The sequence below is a fragment of the Drosophila takahashii genome, chromosome 2R, assembly GCF_030179915.1.
Source record: "Drosophila takahashii strain IR98-3 E-12201 chromosome 2R, DtakHiC1v2, whole genome shotgun sequence".
In the NCBI taxonomy this organism is placed as follows: Eukaryota; Metazoa; Arthropoda; class Insecta; order Diptera; family Drosophilidae; genus Drosophila; species Drosophila takahashii.
Window position 1 is genome coordinate 34,262,783 of NC_091679.1, and position 14,661 is coordinate 34,277,443.

The 14,661-nt window shown below is 40.4% G+C and overlaps 1 protein-coding gene across 2 annotated transcripts in view; it reads right to left on the reverse strand.

Moving 5' to 3' along the window:
* GEFmeso (Guanine nucleotide exchange factor in mesoderm) overlaps positions 1 to 14,661 on the reverse strand; it is a 47,218-nt gene that overhangs the window by 32,099 nt on the left and 458 nt on the right. The gene's annotated exons all lie outside the window — the stretch shown is intronic.

The window sequence follows — 14,661 nt, forward strand, 5'->3', positions numbered from 1 at the left end:
GGGGGACACTCATGTGATGAATTTGCCGCCAAGGCGCCGCCGCCACTGACGCTTGGGTGGTCAAATGGGGCTGGGCACAACTCCTGCGGCTTAAATGTTTCCCCCAAACAGTTCGTTTCCATTCGATTCCACGGCCGCGACTGGCGAACGACTAAATTATTCATTGCAGGATTTATGCAGCCGGCGGCCGAAATCACTTTCGCTCATGCTCAAGCTCAAGATTCAAGACTCAAGACTCAAGACTGAAGACTGAAGCCCGCCCCGAAATCATGAGCTGCTAGCCAACTGCCCTGCCCTCCAGTTGTTTGTTTTGGGTTCAGAGCTCGGGCAAACATTTGCCACAATTAATACACATGACGCCGCTTAAACTTTGACTTGACAAATGGAGTTAACTCCCCTCCAGGAATTTTTTTGGTCCACTCTAAAAGCAGGGGTACTCAGACATGCACTCGTAAAAATAAATGCTGAGGGCTATTTATTGGAAAGTATTTCAATTTATGTAAAAATTGTATTTATTTTGTATTTTGTGAGCTACAGTTTTTAAGAATTAGTAACTTGATACACAGTCTTTAAATTTAAAAAGAGAAGGTGAGGAAAAATGTGTCCTAGAAAACTTTTGTGGCTTAAAAATTGTACAATAAGACCACATAATTTGTAGAATTTGCATTTAAATTGTGTTGAGTGTGGGTAACTCATTACGCGGATCCTGGGACCTGCCATCATCAACCAGCCCGGACGCATTTGTTAGCCGGCGTAGTCTGGTAGATGACGCCTCTGTTGCCATTGTTGTCTGGTGATGAGGACCAGAGAGGGGAAAAAAGGAAGGGAAGGGGACCTGGAGCAGGCCAGGATGAGGGGCAACGCCCACCTGGGCTGCCGTTTAATGGCCCAGGCAAATGGGGGCTAGGCTCGGCTTGGCTCGGAGCTGTCATCGTCTGGCATCTGCATCTGCATCTCCCCGTGGAAGTGGCTGGCTGTTTTCTGGGCTTTTTATCTGGGCCCGGCCAGAAGCACGCGCCAGGCTGCATTGTCTGACTGACAAGGTGATTTAGAGAGTGGGGAGCGGGGATCTCCTTTATTGTTATTGAAAAGCTGGCAGCAACCACTTCAGCCACTTGGCCGATCGCGGAAAGGTCGAGGACGTGCAGCTGCCAAGTCCAAGTCTCGTTTTTTTAGTCCAGATCCAACTTTAAGTTACTTTCGCCATTTTATAGGCCTTGTAAAAAATGTAGTTTTTAAAATTACTACAACTACAAAATATTGTAAATAATGTCTAGGAGGTAGTAAAAAATCTGATATTTATGTGTATTTTCCTAGTACACATTTCAAAATGTTTGAAAATAAAAAAAATTATTTTTAACATCGCATTCAACATTTCTAAAAAAAAATTACATTGCAAAAAAAAATCTGCATGAGTATTTTTAAAAAGTTTTGCACAAATTTCTATGTTTTTTAATTTATTATGACTTCAATAAAATTAAATTTTTGCAATTAAATTTACGACAATTGTTAAAAAAATGTTATTGAATATTTGCACAAAACCCTTATTTTTCAATTTAAAAATAAATGACTGCCCTTTTCATGCAATTCTATTTTGTCAGTCCTATTAACCAGGCAAACGTTATGGCCCAATAATATTTAAAATTATGACTTTAGTCGGTTATTTTGGCCTGCCACACATTTGGGCTATCGCAGCGGGGCAATCGCCTTGCAGCTCCAAGGAAAGAAAGAAAAAACCACAGCAAATCGCGACGAAACCTTACCCCGCCATAATCATAATCAGACGCTGGCCATTTGCCACAGTCACCCACAAAAGACAACTTCCTCATTGCCGCCAAACGCAGCGGCGGCAGCAGCAGCAGATGCAGAAATCAAAGGATCGGGTGTTGCATAAGAGGGCTCCGGGGTGGTGGTGCAACTTAAACAGAGTTTAGCATTAATTTGTAGGCACCCACTGCATTTCCCGATCCCGATCCAAATTCAGCCCAACGCGAAGTTATGAATGAAAACGAGGCGAAACAGAAATAGAAATTGCATTGCATTTTGCTTGGCAAATGAAAGAGCGGCGTCTTTGAGGGCATAAAAAAGCAGGAGGGGATTTGGATCGGGGAATCGGGATTGTATATTGTGGGTGATCGCCGATCCAGGGGAGGCATGGCAATTGTCTGCGGCTAAAATGAAAGGCATGAGTGCCTGGCAAATGATAGACAGCCGGCTGACTAACTGACTGCCTGACTGACTCCGACTCCATCTGGAATATGCAACTGCAACTGCAACAGCAATATGCAACTAGCAACCAGCAACCAGCAACATGCAACGGAAGCGCAAAAATAGCAACAAATGCCGGCGTTTACTGGAAACCTTTGGCTCGCCATAATTTGTTGAACTTTCGGCGGCGGCGTTTGACTTATTGCCTACTGATTCGCAGGCAAATGGCCAGTGTGTGGGTGCTGGGCGCATAAACAAATTGCAATTTAGTGCGGCACAGGATGCAGCTCACCTCCCAGTAGTAACCACCGAGCAGCAAACACCAAGCCACCCATTGCCAGGCGCCAGCTGCGCCGAAGAGAAAGTGAATGTTTGCTGACGTTTGACAGGTTCATTTGACACAGCCGACCCATGTGAAGGTTCCCAGATGGCCTCACAAAGTGTTTTCTAAACGGATTAAAGATCTCTCTAAAGCTGTCTTAAAAAAGATCTGAATTTCTATTTTTAATATCCCTGTAAGACTAAATTATATTTGGAAATCTAATTGAAAAGAAATAGAAAACCTCAACTAACTGTAGGATATTTCAGAAGGGAGCTGTCAAAATATCTATAAATATATTCAGAAATAGATATCTATCTACCTATGTTTTGGTAGTTTTGAAGGTGCAATATAACCATTTTAAAAATGTATGTTATTTGTACTTTTGTATAACCATTCTATTTTTTACGATATCTTTTTTTAAAATCGAAAATCAGGCCAGTCGGCAGGCGCACAAATAAATCATGCCACTCGCCATTTGCAACATCAATTGCTAAATGGCCAACGCCCGTTGTACCGGCTGATTTCCGCCTTGGGCCAGGCCAACTACATTTTAACCCAATTAGAGAACAGGTTGGCACCTCCGCACATGCCAAAATATGGAGCAGTCAATGGATTGGCGATCTCAAGATCTTATCAGTGCGGATACCAGCATCATCTTGTCAACCAGGCGAGGGCGAATGATCGGGAAAGTTGGGCTGTCAGCAGATAGGGAAAAGCGCATTTAATTAACGCGATCTCTCTGGGGGACAGAAGACCATAACTCAAGATATGGGGACTCGGGGGACTCGATAATGGTGACACATGACAATAAAGATATCCCACATGCAGATTGGATCGGATTGGATTAGGTATAATAGCGCCCTGCGGGAATGGAAACCTCTTCGCGATCCCCTGGTGGCGCCACTTGTCGCCGAGCAAGTGGGTCAGTGGTGCTCTCTAGTGATTTGTGGGCTGCTTACCTGCAAAGAAAAGAAAATGGTGAAACGAGTGAGAAAAGCAATTAGGCGGCAGCAGCCATAAAAGAAGCTTACAGATACTTGGCTCCACTCAACTGGAGATGGATTTGCCAAAACCGAATATGACACGAACATAGACGAGAATGCACACAGAAAAATTAGATCACTATTAAAACGTAGGCTATATTTCTCAAAAATCTAGAATTTTTCTTAAATTATTATATATTATTAAGGTCTGTCAATATTTTTTACATTTATGTCGGAAACAAACTTAAAATAATCTGTCTACATATTTTTGTTTAAAATAAAATCTTCTTCATCAACAACGGAAAAAAAACGAACCAAAAAAGCCAAAGTAATGGAAAAAAGTCCCACATTGGACACAGATAATGCTGGCTTAGCCGTAATAAATCGCCCAGAACGAAATGAAAGCCAATTCAATCGTCCATAACATCTACAGAACCAGCATGCTGCCTTGATATTTATCCCAAGCTTATATCACCGAAATGCCAAGTAATTAAAATTCAAAACTTAAACGTTTTACGGCCGATTAAAGTTACACAAAATTAAAATTTTATGCTTCGTGCACAGAAATTAACATAATATCCCAAACGCTAAATTCCTCTGAGACACACAGAAAAAATATAATTTTATGAGTCTGCATCTGTTGAATTTAATTGCTTCATTTGCGCCTGGGGTTTTCGTGTGAGCTGAAAACATTTCTTTATGTCTTTTGCCACACTTTGAGATTTGGCTGTACAGTAATTGCCTGTCTTCTGCACTCATAAATTATGCATTTCAATGCAAATGCCAAGGCGACTAATTGGTTTATATAAGACGAGGATTAAGGTAAGTGAAAGGGAGAGGGGAGTGTACACAAAAGAGGTAACAATAACAATAATGCCGTAATGACAACTGCACGACATTGACAAATAAAAGGAAAGCATGCAGTCGGAATAACCAAAAAATGCCTCAAAAAAGTAAATAAAGAAGCGCATTACGCATACGCCACCGAAAGCAGCGATTGCGCAAGCGAGAAAAGGTTAAATAAAGATTTTACTCCACTGTTTACTCTGCTGCACCTCTCAGTCCGCAATTAGAGGTGCTAATTAGGAGGAGGCGGGCCCACAGGTCACTCACCCACTCGAAACACGTCCAAAATCTCTGATAAGCCTCCCCGGCCATTTATGTTTTTTATGCTCGCCGTGTGCTTCGCCTGCTAATGCCCATCGATTTGGCTTAATTTGATTTGTTTCGTGTTTAGCCTGCTGGCTGGTTTCGATTTGATTTGTGTCAAACATGATCGGCCAAAAGGTGCCGACAGATATTTACGTATGTCTTTTCTCTCGACTTAATTTGTGCCACTTTTGGCTTCGCGTTTCTTTCCCATGTTCGGCAAATGCAAATGAATTTATGAGCATTACGTGCGCGTTTCGCCAAGCGTTTTACGATCGCTCATTATGGCGCTCGACTTGATTTCTGCAATTGGCAGCACTTTTTTACACTTAATTGCAAGCCGGGAATTTCAACCATTTCATTTTCATACCATTTCGATGGGAACTTCACGGGGGTAGATTGGAATTTCAGGTTTCTTTGTTGCTCATCTCAATAATTAATTCAAATGGATCGTGTAAATCAAATTTCCATCGCTTCGAAAGTGTGATTCTGTAGATAAGACCCTACGAAACCCAGTTGTGTGATGGGGGTCAGATTTATATGCTGGCCATAAAAATGAGTAGAAAAATGTGTACAAGATGCTTTGGCCATTAAGTCGAAATCCGATGTCCGAAATCCGAGATCCGAGCTTTTGTTGCGGCACCTGACTTGAAAGGCGTAACCGTAGTCTTTTTGTTCGTTTTTTTCGGTTTTCTGCCTTTCTGGGGAGGTCATAAAACTTGGCAGTGCCACCAAATGAGACTGTGCAGCCAGCCGCGAAGAGATAAACCTCCGTCGGCCATATCGAGTGGGTGTTGCTCGGCTTCAAGCTCCACAGACGTGCCACAGATGAGGAAAACAGACGAAAATATAAGAAACTAAACAGAAAACTAAAAACTAAAGCTGATCTTGCATTCGGAGGGGGCGTGGCACTCGCATGCGCGCCTCGTTTGTGGCCTACGTGTTATCACGACCAAGTCTCTGAGGCTCTTTCACTTTTTCCCCATCGCATTGCTCGCATGTCCGAACAATTTGTTGCCCATGGGATATTATTGGCCCGGCAAGTAATCGTTCAATAATCGCAGTCCTCGAATCGCAGTAGGAAATCCATCCGCCATCCGCCAGCGAACTTGAGCCGCAGTTCGGGTTACAGCGATCAGCGGTGTAACCTTAGACTTGACTGGGGATCATTAAAATCATACGCCACGTTGGCCATTGGCATTCGACCGGCCGAAATAATGTTGTTAAAAAAGCAAATTCATTTAAATTACAAAGCCTCAGCGACATACAAATGAGTTTTGGGCCCCGGATTGAAGGTGAAGGTAAAGGCTGTGCACAGCAAAATAAAATTAAATAAAAGGGAAAACATCAAATAATAAAAAGGCTTACAACAAAATTAGTTTAAAAAACACAAAAAGGTCACAGAGTTTAAAAACCCTACTTAAAAGACAATTTCAATGTTTAAGTGTTTTTTTTTTTGTTTTGTAAAAATTCATAGATCTACAAAGATATTACCTTTTAGTGGTTCTTTGCCATCTTAATTAGTAAGTATCAAATTACTAATTATACAATTATTTCTTTCAGTGCCATTGCGAGCTAAAGCTGGCCAAAACAAAGAACCAATGGTCACGCTGATTGCCATTTTTTAATGAGCCCAAAAGGCGGGGCGTTAATTTCCCGGGCAAATACGCGCATTGGGAAACTGGTGCACAGGTCAGGGGCCCCGAAGCCAATCCGATGATGTGCGTTCGAATTAATTAGAGCGGCGGTACCTAAAGCAAACTCATAAATTCTCAACCATTCTCTGTATGTTTGACCCAGCCCCCTGAACAAGCGACTCTTTGTAATTTTTGACATGATATGCCGCACAGATTGTGTAGGAAATTAATAAGAGGAGAGAACGAGCCGCGATCATCGTGATGATCATTGTTAAGTCGATGATCTCGGAAACGCTGGAGAACAAGTTGCTGGACTGGAGACTGAAGACTGGATACTACAGACTGGCGACGGCAGACTACAGATTCCAGACGACAACGAGTTTTTCCGATTTTCATGCAGCAGGCGCAATCAGTGCTCATGATCTGTACATTAGCGTCGTGTGTTGATCACGCAGATTGCTCAAACACCAGACACACACATCAACAAACCGTTGAGTGATATGCCCATGGCTGGCGAGTTATAGCCAGTTTCCACTGGCCATATCGCTTTTTGGGCTCAAAACCCGGCAGACGCCGCTATGCAAATTCGGCACATTTTCTGCACTTTTCAGCAGCGGATCGGTTATAAAGTCATCGTCGTTCGGAATTCCATTATGCAAACACAATTTTCTGTTATTTTTAATTTGGAAATTATGCAAATTCACCCATACTGGCATTTAGCAGGTGGGCGTGAGTGAGAGGGGCGTGGCCAGAGTGAAGAAATGCCCGACAAACTGGAAACTCGGGAAGAAAAAAGCATAAAGATAAATGCCGGTGATCAGTGTCTTCTGCAGGTGATCATAAATAAGTGATCGATAAGTGATCACACTTTAGAAATTCGATTGGGTAATTTAATTGACAAGGGGAAGTGTAATAATGTAATTTTAAAATTTTATAAAAGTCAAATATGATTTTTCAATAAAATTCGGTAAAAATTCAAAATTCAGTTTATAAGAATTTTTTGGTGGTGATTTTTAACCTCTTAAAAAGCTAAAAATTCGAAATGAATAGTCAACACTTCTCTAATGAAATTATGATGGTTTTAATTCAGAATTTCATTAGCCATAAGTTATTTAGTGCATTTATACGGGTCATTATTGCCCACGGGCTATAAAGTTGAAAACTTGTCGGAATAAATGATTACACTGTGCAGCATTTTTAGTGCTTTTTAAATTTACCTCGATGGATGCTATATTTTTGGATTCGTTACGAATTCCCAAGTTAAACTGCGTTTTCCAAAAAGTTCCCCGACGCAAGGATTCTTAGCAAAAGGACCTCAAAGTTCGAAAAATGCTAAAATTGGCCAACTTTGCGGAGCTCTTAGAGGCAAATGGATGTATGGTTTGATTCGATGTTAAAGTTTTTTAAAAGATACACCCTTTTTCTTTTAAGCCCCATACTTTAAAAATTTTTAAGATTTTTTTTAAGGCAGAAACAAATTCTAGAAAACTTAGTCAAAAAACATAAAAGTATACAGCTGCGGTCAAAATGGTAGTAGTGTTGCCGCCCTGTGTATTTAAAAGTTTGTTGTTGTAATTGATCTTTTCCTGGTAATATTGTATTGATTATAATTTTACTATTAGACTAATTGGATACAAAAAATTACAACATCAAACTTTTAAAAACACAGGGCGGCAACACTGCTACTATTTTGACCGCAGCTGTATGTATTTCAGTTGTTTTTTGGAATTTATTTCTGCCTTAAAAAAAATCCTAAAATTATTTTATGTATGGGGTTTGAAAGAAAAAGAGTGTATCTTTTAAAAAAATTTAACTTCGAACAAAGCCATGCATCCATTTGCCTCTGAGAGCTCCGCAAAGTTGGCTAATTTCAGCATTTTTCGAACTTTGAGGTCCTTTTGCTAAGAATTCTTGCGTCGGGGAACTCTTTGGAAAGCGCAGTTTAACTTGGGAATTCGTAACGAATCCAAAAATTTAGCATTCATCGAGGGTAATTTATGATGCTGCATAGTGTTATTAATTTGAATTTTTATAGGAAAATCTTTACCTTTTGTGTGTTCTGTGCATGTCATAATGACCTGCCTAAATTTTTGTTACACAATTGCCTTACTAACCTTACCAATAAACGTAATAAAATGCCATAATTGCTGGTCAGGAATTTTCCACTGCCTAAGGATCGGTTACCAAACCAACTTTGTTCTTTTTCTGTTTTTCGGTTATTAAACACCGCTTAAAGTTCTTATGTAAGCAACTTTTGTATTTGGCTTGAGCAAAGTTCAGATTCTCGCTTCTCATTGTTTGCTTTTCTCGGCTGCTCACGTTTTCCTCTCGCTCTCTTTCAATTTTTTGTTGAACTTTTGTGCTAAACACAGAAAAGGCAGAAAAAAATAAAAATAACAAACCTGTTCGGCAGCATATTTTCATTGCTTTTTTCGGTTCAGAGAATTTTGCATGAGTTCAGCTCGAAAGAGTTAGGTAAACACAATTCTAACGCAATTTGTTTTGTATTTGGCTCTGGCTTTTTGTGGCCAAACAGCTGTGTTTGCCCATGTTTGGCCAAAGGTAAACAATACTTGTGGGCACATGAATATTTAAACAATGTCCAGACGATGTCGTTGTTTGATTGGCAAACGAAGATCGAGAAATCTGAGACAAAGTGACTAACATTTGCCCAGAAATACTGCATTTTTCGAGTGGAATTTCCAGCCACTCCACTTTAGATGTGTGAATTTTTTTATTATTATTGTTTTACACATGTGTGCATTTTACAACTTTAACCCCAAGCAGAGTCTCAATGTAAAACAGTCGCTGACATCCGAAGGTTGGCCGTTCAAAAACTTCGTTACACCCAACTGCTTGGTATCTACATATATGTGTGAATGCAGTGCGTTTCAGAACTGTAAGACAGTTGGAAGTTTCAATGCCACAGATCAATGTCATCTTTGAGTCGACTAAAGTGGTTACAGAAAATATTTCAATTATAATAATGGGGCGAGTTGTTTTACTGCGATACACCTTTGAAACACTTAGATGGAAAGCGACTCGTTAATAAAAATTCCATCGCTGCCATTGTATGGAAATTATATAAACTTCCACTTATTATAGTTTCAAAACAAAAGCAGAGCGTAAGGCAATGCGGAAACCTTTTTATTCGCATTAATACTGATCGATTTGCTACAGAACGAATCATCTTAATTCTTGAATCCATCGATAGCTATCCAATTATTTACTTAGCTATTTATACCCGTTACTCGTAGAGTAAAAGGGTATATTGTATTCGTGCAAAAGTATGTAACAGGTAGAAGGAAGCGTTTCCGACCCCATAAAGTATATATATTCTTGATCAGGATCACTAGCCGAGTCGATCTAGCCATGTCCGTCTGTCCGTCTGTCCGTCTGTCTGTCTGTCCGTCTGTCCGTATGAACGCTCAGATCTCGGAAACTATAGAAGCTAGAAGATTGGCATTTTGCATGCAGATTCTAGGAATTCCTACGCAGCGCAAGTTTGTTTCAAAATGGTGCCACGCCCCCTCTAACGCCCACCATCGCTTATATACGATTTTAAAAATTTTAATATTTTGGAAAAGTAAAAATGCAGTTTTATTGTGTTTATCAATACCTATCGAAATGTAGAAGAAATTTTTCAAATCGGACCATTCGTTAAAAAGTTATGCGTGATCAACGTTTTCTATCTCTATCTCCATCTCCCTCGCACTCCCTTTACCTGAGTAACGGGTATCTGATAGTCGGGGCATCCGACTATAACGTTCCCTCTTGTTTTGGTCTTTATTTCGTTAGGAACATGAGCCAATCGAATTTTTTAAGTGCTTGAAGTGAGCCATTATGGATAGAACAAAAATATACTGGGGCTTTTTTGAGGCGCATTTAATGACTCGAACAATAAAAGCAATTGTATGAATCACCGAGGGGCAAAATACAAGTAAAAGTCGGAGAGCTCTTCAGTTTCTCTGTGTCGAAAGTGTTCGCTAATGATAGTTATAACCTTGACTTCAGTTATAGGCCCACCCCCTGCTGTTAAATGCCGAAATGCGGCCAAGAAAGTTAGTGATACCCCGAGGCACTTGACTCCCGCTGATTTTGAATTGCCATTTGCAATGACCCAATTCCGTTGGCCGAATCCGCGGTATGGGGGATAATTAATCAAGAAATAGAGCTTCAGTTTCACTCGCCAAATGGGAAAAGACGACCCAAATGCATAACGATCAAATAAACGAACAACTGACGTCCATTGTTCTCGTACACAGAAACAAAATTAAATCTAATATCAAGTGAAAATTAAATTGATTAGAAATCGTATCAAATCGTATGTGAAATGAGTGTTTAATCTGAGAGTTTTCTAAACAAAGTTATTCAAACTACTAAAGACCAAACAAGTTTTTAAAATATGGCCAAAAATTATCTCGGTTTACATGATTGTTAGGCAGCACGATCTATTGTATTAATAGAACCCTAGATCAAACGTTCTTTATTTTAAGTTAAATAACTTCGTATATCTTCCCTATATCGAAGCCATTTAAACTCTATCCATTTAGAGAAGTCACCCATAGTTTTCTTTCTCTGTACCTTCCGAATAATAATCGTTTAGCATTAATGCAAATCGTGGACATTATGTCAGCGATCGGTGATTGCAGTCGACGAAAGCGAAAGTGTGTCAGCGGGATGGGTTTATAGGTGGCCATTAAGAGCAAGTGAGATGGCTGGAGACATCAGCGGAGCGTGAAAGATTCTCTGCAGGTCGCTGCACATGGGAGGGAGGTGGAGGGGGACTTAAAAGCTCAGAGCATGCGTGCCTGCTCAGTGAAATGGAATGGAAAAGTGGGAGGGAGAAAGGTGGGGTCTCTTATGAGAGAGCACGATCGACTGCAGTGACGACTTTCACTAGAAACGAAGCACAATAAAAGCTTGATAACATAACTTTTCACAGCTCTCCCGATCAACGATCGTCACTCTCTTTTTCCATCCAACATGACTCACGATCTCTCGTTTCGTGCAATTCCTATCGATATATGTGTATAAATATATATAAAGTAAAGTACCCACATATGTACGACTATATAAGTTCTAAGCGGCTTAAGTGCATATCATAGGTATATGCCATATCCCACCCCCTCATCCGGCAGAGGTGGGCGTAAATTGCCAAAGCAAATGGCATTTCTGCAAGGAAGTTGTAAATCTGCTGCCAAATAGAATTGTGAGCGGCCCGAGTGCAAAAGCGTTCATTAAATCCCAAGTCCCACTGAAGCATAAAAAGAGCGAAAAATGTGCTAGGCTTTTGACAGGTAGTCAGAACTAAATACCCTTTCGGAAAATATGATTTTTGGAAATATTAACTTGTTGTTTATTCTACACTAAATTCACTATTAAATAAAATTAGAAACAAATTTAAAAAAATTACTCTCATAGTCGCACTTTCTTCAATGTCTCATTTAATTTTCCATCTAACTAGTCGAAATTTCCGATAAATACAGGTTTGATTTTATGAGCCATGTCATTAGAGTAATTAAACGCATTACATGTGCACTTTCATTTAAAGAAGAAATGTTTATGGTCGTTTGAATATTATTTTATGTGCTGTTTATTCCTAACGATATCGTTATATATTTTATTACAAACATTAATTGATGAATTTATACATGGTGAAGTATTCGAGTTCCCAACTCCCATTTTGGTTAGGGTATACGACCAGACAGACTCTCCAACATTCATTGAGAAAAACCTTTCGGGACGTGCGTGCACAATACTCGGGTTTTACGACCTTCTGCGACGCCCACAACGAGGCCCGCTGCACTGAGAGAAATGCAATTAGAGAACCGTCGAGGACTTGGTGCTGAGAGGGCTTCCACAATCGTCGACAGACGTCAGACAAACGCCGACTGCCGGCCCACACACAGATCACTTCAGGTCTGGTCTGGTCTGGTTCTGGGATATGCCTTCAACTTCAACTCAAACTTTAAGATCCCAGAGTCTGGGTGCAGGCAATTAGAGGGGAAAGACTTATGGCCCGGGTTCAGAGGTGCCAACTTGGCTATGTGCTTCTTACCAACAGTGCTAGAAAGTCAAAAGTCTTTATGTATCATTGCATAAATTTTTAAAAGGTCTCTTCAAGAAGAATAAATAAAAATAAATAAAAAATAATAAAAAAAAATAAAAAATAATAATAACAAAAAAAATAAAATTTTATATATATTTAGGAAATTGTTTAATTACCTTAAAATATTGCCCACAAATTTAACCCCCTCTTGACTTGCCTTTTTCCTGTGATCAACAGTTGACAGCACTGACTGGGTGAGGTAATGGCATTAACATCCAATTGGCCAATGAACCCGAACCCGTCGATTATGAAACCGAACTCTTCTGGGCGGCGGTTAATTAGGCGAACTTCGTCAATTGCCTTAATTAAGACCTTCTGCCCTGCGGCAGCGGAAGTGGAGCAGTGCAAAACTGACCTCTTAACATTCGGGAATTTCAATTGGTAGCCGCACACCCATACCATACACTCGTGGGTTAGTTGTTTAGTATGTGCCACATGCTAACAGGTCTGCTGGCCTTGTCGGCTTTATCAAAAAGTCAATAAATACCTGCCGCGGAATCTTATCAACTCCTTGGCCGCACCATCGATATCTATTAGTATTTATTGAATAAACAAAATATGAAAGCCAGCCCAGAGCCAAATAAATGTCACAAGAGAATCGATGAATCGATGGCAAACCGCAGAGCCCAAAAAGGTTTCCTCAGATCACAATCTTTAACAATATCGAATGAACAGACGACTCCCGTGGTGTTTGGTGTTTGTGGTTGCGCGAGGTAATTCAAAGACTTGACCTGGACCCCGCCCCCTTGGCCATACACTTGTGTCCACAGATGAAAATTTCTTATTCTCCGTTTTGTTTGTTTGTCTTCGAGTTGAAGAGCCAAACAAATATGAAGACGGAAAGGGCAAAAAGAAGACGGGCTGGTGACATTTGATAGTGCATGCGGTCAACGGCTGGCGATATCTTTCGGCGGGTTGGGTTCTATTTATAGGTCGATGCAATCGGTAATGCCCTGGACATGCGGCCCGCAGATGGAGTCACGTTCGGTGGCCCAACTAAATGTCAGACACTTGCACAATTGGTTATCTTTCGGCTTGGCAGCGGATTTTTAAGCTGGCGGGATTAGCGTAACAAGCCCATAAAGGCCTGCGAAACACCCGACCACCCAACGTGATTCATTCGCCCTACTCATGAGAACGTAATTGATACAACAAAGGCCATTTTCCGGATCCCAGTGTTCCTTATCAATCATTTGACTCACAATCTTAACCCTTAGGTAATTGGTATTCGGTCGGCTATTGAAGGTTGTCTAGAATTAGTGGGTTCTTTTGTAACTATTCAAATTTTTCCTTTTTAACAAGTTTTATGCCTGAAAATTAGAAACTTCAATTTTAATGAACTCCTAATAATAAACTTCGAATACATCTCCTGCTTAACCAAGAGTTAACTAACAGAGATTGTCTAGAACTAGAGGGATTTTTTGTAACTATTTAAAATACATTTCAAAAAGTGTTATGCCTAAAAAAAGTATTTTGTTAAACTTCAATTTTAATGAACTCCTAATAATAATTTTCGAATACATCTCCCGGTTAACCAGGGGTTAACTAACAGAGCTGTTAAGTTCACAGCAGTTTGCCTTTGTGCTAAGGGCAGCGTTATCTAACATCCGCTGTTGGCGGGCGTGCAATAATAATAAAGAAAGTCAACAAAAGAAACTCAATGCTTATGACTAACTCACTAATTGAATAAAAGCTCTCTCGTCGAGAAGGAAAACAAATGCAGCGTGTGCCCCGCCGAAAGCAAATCGGCGTTACGATTTAAGTGGGTCAGCAAACCGCACGGAGCCACCCAAAACATAAATTGCAAATCTCAAGACAGACCTTTTCTTGGCCACACTTGTATGGTAATGTGGGTCAAAAGCCCAAAATTATGTATTATCATTAAATTTCATTACAACCGACTTTTCGAGCGCTTAAATAATGTCGAAAAAATTCGGACTGCTCAAAAGCGGAATGCAAAAACAAAGCGAACCCGTTACACCGCAATTCACGCAATGCCACCACTCAGTGGGTTGTTATTTTATTTTTCCCCCACTTTTTTATACAGTTATAAGAACGGAACGAAACGGAGTCGTCGAGCCACCAAATGCAATGGCCCCGGCCCCATCCCAATCCCAATCCCATCGAGCCAAAGAAAGCCAACTTGATGGTCTCTTCTTGTACGCATGTCCATATTCGGAGTTCGGAGTTCTTGGAGAATGCGTAGAATCTCCACACGGAAAGAAAATATATGATTGGACTTATATTATG